Raw genomic sequence first — 6,000 nt, 5'->3', positions numbered from 1 at the left:
AAAAAGAAGGATTCCGATGTTGAAATGAGTGAAGCTAAACCAGCCTCGCCGGCGCAGGATACTCCTCTCTTACGCAGACGTTCGTCGAGGGTTTCAGTTCTTTTCAGGAAAAGATGGAGCGACGCCGTGCCGAGATGGAGTCTAGCGTGGCAGGTCCTAGTGCTACTTCCGTGGTTCCGACTCCCGGATCCGATGTCACTTTAACTCCGGATCCTGCGGCCTTGGTTCTTGGACCCGATGTTACTCCAGTCCCGATCTCCACACTTCCAGCCTCTGGACCCGATGTCCCTTTGCTTGCTGGAGAAATTGTTGTTTCGGAGCAAGCACCCGATGTCCAGGCTCGTCCGGGGGTTCTCCTTTGGCGCCGATAGTGGTTTCGGAGGATGCGGTGGAAGTCATGCCTCCTCCTCCAGAAAAAAGAGGGAGATCGTCTTGGGACTTCCCGCATCCAACGCTGTTCCACCATCGAGGGGACGTTCAAGAGCTGGGGCTGTCGGATCAGCGAAGAGAAAAAGGTGTACTAGGAGTGAGGAAGGCGAGGTTTCGGCGAGACTATCGCAGCATCGCTCCAAGGTATTTCGTGAAAACCTTTTTTCCTTTGCTATCCCCTTGATTCTTACATTCTCTCGTGTGATCAGTTTGTGTCGTTGATCGACGGGATGCTTGGAGATTGCGGACTGGAGGTTACACGCTTTGTCCAAGGAGTTGGATTCGTCGCGGGAAACTCTGAAGCGTACCGAGGCTGCGCTTCAATCGATTGAGAGCACTCATGCTGCCCAGACATCAACGCTTGAAGCTAGGATCAGCGATCTCGAGCGTGATCTGGGAAAGACTGTGAGCTCGCTGCTCAAAGCGAGGAGGAGAAGAAGAGCAAGTCCTCGGAAGTTCGAACGTTTGAAGAGGCGGATCCAGCGCTTTGAGGAGACGGGAACTTGCACTGCGGTGGAGCTTGCCGGCCCGTCATCCTCGGGTACCCTGGTCCCGGGTTCGGAAATTCCAGAGGTCCAGGATGCTAGAGTTGCTGCGGACAAGGGTGGTGAGGAGTCGGCGAGGGCAATGGCGAAGCTGTTTTGCTTTGGGTGAGTCGGAAGATGAAGGCGGTGTCCCGGAGGACGCCTAGGTTGATCAATCCTGAGGGGATTTTTATTTTGATTGTATTTGGCCGTTGGCCATCATGTATGGTTCGGGACTGGCCGTTGGTGGCTTTGAATCCCTGCCCTTTTTAGGGCGCTGTATTGAAGTCGCGGCACGCGTTTATAAAATATTTTGCGTTTTTAGAACTTCTGTTTGTCGAAGTTAGAGGGGCAGGGTGTGAGTTGTCGTCTCATTCCTGCCTCCCTGATGATCACCGTATCCGTAGTTTGTACAAAGCGAGATTTTCCTGCGGTTTACGATTTACGCGAAAATTCGTGGAAACGTACAGACTTGAGTGAAGAGACAAGTTTTGGGATCTCGCGTCGTTGACGCTTTGCCTATGAGATGTTAAGATACCAGCAAGGCTGGGTTTAGGGCACGACCTAGGTTTACTCTCAGACTGAGGCTGTGCGATGACAAATCGGCTTTCGTTTTGCCTGTTCGTGATTTTAACCTGATTCGTACCGTTTTAAAATCCGCGAAGTGGTATCGGCTTATATGATTTGTATGGGCACGAATCGAGCTACTTCCTTTACGAAGTGCTGAACCAAATTTGGATTTTTTGTATAGCGCGCTATGGGATCCTTGTCGGATGTAAAAGAGCCTACCCTTAGGTGGCTTGTCTGTTTAGGACGTTAGAGTTCGTTTGTTGTGATCAGCAACAACGATATGATGCCGTTTAGAAGGCGTGCGAAAGTTTTAATCGAAAAACGGATGTTCGAGCACGAAGCGACGTCTCGCAGTGCTTTGAAGTTTGTTTTTCTTATGCCATAGAGGACTTATGGGCTTTTTAGAAATCGCGGAATGTTTCCGGGCGATAGTTTTATGGTTTGTTTGATGGATACTGGATTCATTGTTAAGGCCGTTAGGCGAATTGATTGTGGAAAGTTTTCGAAAGTTCGGTTTTTTCGAAAATTGCGGGAGCGTGCGGGTGTACGCACCCCACTCCCCCTTTTTGAATCGGGGGGATAGCTGAACCCACCGGTTGGCGAGTTGCCTACGTACCTCTTTCGAGGATCAAGCCATCTCGTAGTTCTGTTGTCCACGTTTACGCTCTAGTGGTAGTATTTCTTGAGATGCATAGCATTCCAAGTTCTCGGGATTTTTACGTCTTGCATGTTCGCGATTTGGTACGAACCTGGTCGGACGACTTTTATGATTTTGTATGGTCCTTCCCAGTTTGCTCCCAGTTTTCCTGCGTTTCGTTCAGCAGTGTTTTGGAAGACTTTTCGCAAGACCAGTTCACCCTCTTTGAATCTTCGATGACGCACGTTCGCGTTGTAGTATTTTGTGGCGGCCTGCTGGTAATTTTGAATTCGGATGAGGGCTTGGTCGCGACGCTCGTTGATGAGGTCAAGATTATCCAGCAGCATGGCATTGTTCAGATCTTCCCGTTCGGGAAGAAATCTCCCCCGTACGCCGGGGAATTCTACTTCCGCCGGAATCACGCATTTTGCTCCGTAAACGAGAGCGAATGGAGTTTCCCCCGTTGCTCGTCTCGGAGTGGTTCGATGAGACCAAAGGACCCCTTCGAGTTCTTCTGCCCACCGTCCTTTTTTGGCTTCCAAGCGTTTTTTCAATCCGTCTAGGACGGTTTTGTTTATGGTTTCAGCCTGTCCATTGCACTGCGGGTATCTGGGAGTAGACTTGTTAAGTCGTATTTTCCATTTTTTCGCAGAATGCCTCGAATCGAGTGGAAATAAACTGGGACCCGTTGTCCGTTACGATCTCGTATGGGACACCGTGTCTGGTTATGATGTTTTTCCAAACGAAGTTCTCGACTTGCACGTCTTTGATACTTGCGTAGGATTCTGCTTCCACCCATTTTGAAAAGAAATCAGTGAGGACCAGCAGGAAACGTTTTTGTTTTGATTTGTGCATTGGTCCGACGATATCCATTGACCATCGCATGAAAGGGTACGGAGACGAGATAGAAGAGAGGATCTCGGCGGGCTGATGAATTGTCGGGGCGTGCCGCTGACACTTCTCGCATTTCCGAGCGTACTTCTCGCAATCCTTTACCATAGTTGGCCAGTAGAATCCGTGGCGTTTTATTTTTGTTGCGAGAGACCTTCCGCCGGAGTGGTTTCCGCATGATCCGGAATGAACTTCTTCCATGATTTTTCTCGCCTTCTCTCCTTCCGCGCAAGTCATAAGAGGTCCGGAGAATCGCCATTTGTAGATTTCGCCTTCCACGGTTACGTATCGTGCTGCCTGGATTTTTATTTTCCGGGCTGCCCATTCTCCGCGGGTAGGGTACCATCTACGATGTAGGCTTTGATAGGTTGTAACCAGGGAGCGTCGCAGCCATAGTCTGTTTGGTCTGCGTCGTCTTCCGGTTGATCTTCGTTTTCTTCCGCGCCTTCGATCTGTGTTCTGATCAGGTTGGCGATCACCGGCGGTCCGATGCTTGGATGCTCTATGAATTCGACGGGAATTATTCTCTTAAGCCCTGGATCCGAGCTTGAGGCGAGAGCGGCTAAAGCGTCAGCTTGGACGTTTTCCGAGCGGGAATCCTGGTTAGCGCAAATTGCTGAAATCGTGGGCCAGGTCTTGGACGACCTTCAGATATGCGTTCATCCTTTCATCCCTTGCTTCGTATTCTCCGCTGAACTGGTTTGCGACTAACTGAGAATCGCAGTAAGCGTGAATGTTTTGGATCTTCAGCCCCTGGGCCAGTCGCAGGCCCGCAATTAGCGCCTCGTATTCTGCTTCGTTGTTGGATGCATGAAAATCCAAGCGGAATGATTGCTCGAGGATTTCTCCTGTTGGCGAGGTGAGCCGGATCCCGATTCCAGATCCTTGCTTGGTCGAAGATCCATCGACATGGAGATCCCATGTTGACCCTGGATCCTCGTTAGTCAAATCCGTCGTGGGTAATTCTACCAAGAAGTCCGCGAGTACCTGCGATTTCGTGCAGGTCTTCGGACGATATTCGATATCGTACTCGCTTAGTTCGATCGCCCACTTCGCGAGTCTACCAGACTGGCTTGGACTGTGTAGAATCGTCCGTAACGGAAAGGTGGTAAGTACCACGATGGTATGAGATTGGAAATACGGTCTAAGTTTTCTTGCCGAAGTTATGACAGCGAGTGCCAATTTTTCCATCAGCGGATACCGAGTTTCGGCATCTAGTAATGTTTTACTAATGTAGAAGACCGGTTTCTGTTCTCCGAATTCTTCTCGAATCAGGACGCCACTGACTGCTGATGTGGATACCGCGATGTAGAGGAACAAGGGCTCTCCGACTACGGGCTTTGCGAGGATAGGAGGGGTGGCCAGATACTGCTCAGCTGTTGGAAAGCTTTCTCGCAATCCTCTGACCACTCGAACTTTTGTTCCCCTTTAAGGTTTCGTAGAAAGGGAGACACTTATCCGTGGAGCGCGAGATGAATCGGTTTAAGGCCGCGACTCGTCCCGTTAGCCTCTGGACTTCCCGTTTGGTTCTCGGGAAGCCATTTCTATCAGTGCGTTGATTTGTTTCGGATTGGCCTCTATTCCGCGGAATGTTACGAGGTACCGAGAAATTCTCCCGACGCCACGGCGAATCTGCATTTTGATGGATTGAGTTTCATTTTGTGCTGGTTCAATCTCTCAAAGCATTCCTCTAGGTGGACTACGTGATCGCGTTCGTCAAGAGATTTTACCAACATATCGTCGATATACACCTCCATGGTTTTTCCGAGTTGCTCGGCAAACATCCGATTGACGAGTCGCTGATACGTGGCGCCGGCGTTCTTAAGACCGAAAGGCATTACTTTGTAGCAATAGGTTCCTCGGTCGGTAATGAATGTTGTCTTCTCGCGGTCTTCGGATTCATCATGATTTGATTGTAACCGGAGAACGCGTCCATGAACGATAGGAGTTTGTTTCCTGCGGTCGCCTCGACTAGACGGTCGATGTGCGGAAGCGGAAAACAATCCTTCGGGCACGCTTTGTTGAGATCGGTAAAGTCAACGCATACTCGCCATTTCCCGTTCTTTTTCTTGACGACGACGGGATTGGCGAGCCAGTCGGGATATCTTACTTCTGTTATTGATCCAACTTTGAGGAGTCTTTCGACTTCCTCATTGACCGCAGTTGCCCGTTCGGGGCCTAACTTTCGCCTCTTTTGTTTTACGGGTTTGTGGGTTGGATCAATGTTGAGTTCGTGACATGTTATGTTAATGTCGATTCCCGGCATATCTTCCGCAGCCCAAGCGAACGTGTTAAGGTTCTTCTTGAGACATGCGATGAGTTCTGCTTTCAACGGATCGCGAAGATTGGCTCCAATCTCTACGCACCGCTCTGGGTTAGTCTCATCGAGGCGGACCGAAATTACAGGTTCGCAAGTGGGCTCACGTTTCCCTTCCAGGACCTCAGCTCTTTGCGATTGCCAGAAGATTTCTGGAGGGTCCTGCGATGCTGGTTCGTGAGTTGCTTGCTTTTTTGGTTTAGTTTCGGGCTCAGAGTTTTTCCGTTTTAACCCGGCGGTCAAGCAGACTTGCGGTGCTTTACGATCTCCTTGTATCGTTTCTACTCCGGAGAGGGTCGGAAATTTGAGGCACAGATGGTAGGTCGAGGGGATCGCTCGCATGGAATTTAACCACGGAGTCCCGACGATCGCGTTATATGCTGCTGGACCGTCGACTACCAAAATTCTGCCGTCTTTGTGACGCTCCCGGCTCTGACCGAAAGGTCGACCGAGCCGAGGGTCATTGTGATGTTTCCTGAGAGTCCGATTATCGGATTGGGATCGTCCGTGATAGCATTCAGGTCGATTCCCATTCTCTCGAGGGTGTTTTATATATAATATTGGTCGAGCATCCGGTGTCGACCAATATTCTCGCTACGTCAATGTCCTGGATCGTCAGTCTGATAACGAGG

Source organism: Raphanus sativus, chromosome 9 (assembly GCF_000801105.2).
Source record: "Raphanus sativus cultivar WK10039 chromosome 9, ASM80110v3, whole genome shotgun sequence".
In the NCBI taxonomy this organism is placed as follows: Eukaryota; Viridiplantae; Streptophyta; class Magnoliopsida; order Brassicales; family Brassicaceae; genus Raphanus; species Raphanus sativus.
This window is presented reverse-complemented; position numbering follows the sequence as displayed.